Source organism: Oryzias melastigma, unplaced genomic scaffold, assembly GCF_002922805.2.
Source record: "Oryzias melastigma strain HK-1 unplaced genomic scaffold, ASM292280v2 sc00216, whole genome shotgun sequence".
In the NCBI taxonomy this organism is placed as follows: Eukaryota; Metazoa; Chordata; class Actinopteri; order Beloniformes; family Adrianichthyidae; genus Oryzias; species Oryzias melastigma.
This window is the reverse complement of record NW_023416882.1, coordinates 511,547-511,864: the sequence shown is the minus strand read 5'-3', so window position 1 is coordinate 511,864 and position 318 is coordinate 511,547.

Below are 318 nucleotides of genomic sequence, written 5' to 3'. Positions count from 1 at the left end.
GCGCGTAGCAGAATATCGGACTTCTATCGCGTTTACATGGACTGGAATGCGCACCGACACAGTCGGTGTGTGAACCTTAAAAGTCACAGACACGCGCACGCAGGCGCGAGCCAAGCTCAGGATCACGTTTGACAGCCGGGTGCCGCGGATCGCCGCACGGGGCGGGCTACAGGTCTGCGGCTCGGAGCTTGTGGAGTTCTGGTTAGGAACAGTCAGCACGTCAAAAAAATTATTCCTCGACATCATATGTGTCTCTCATTCATTCTGAGAGAGACATCCACAGACGGAGCTGGTAGCCCCTTCGACACGCGGCGTGGC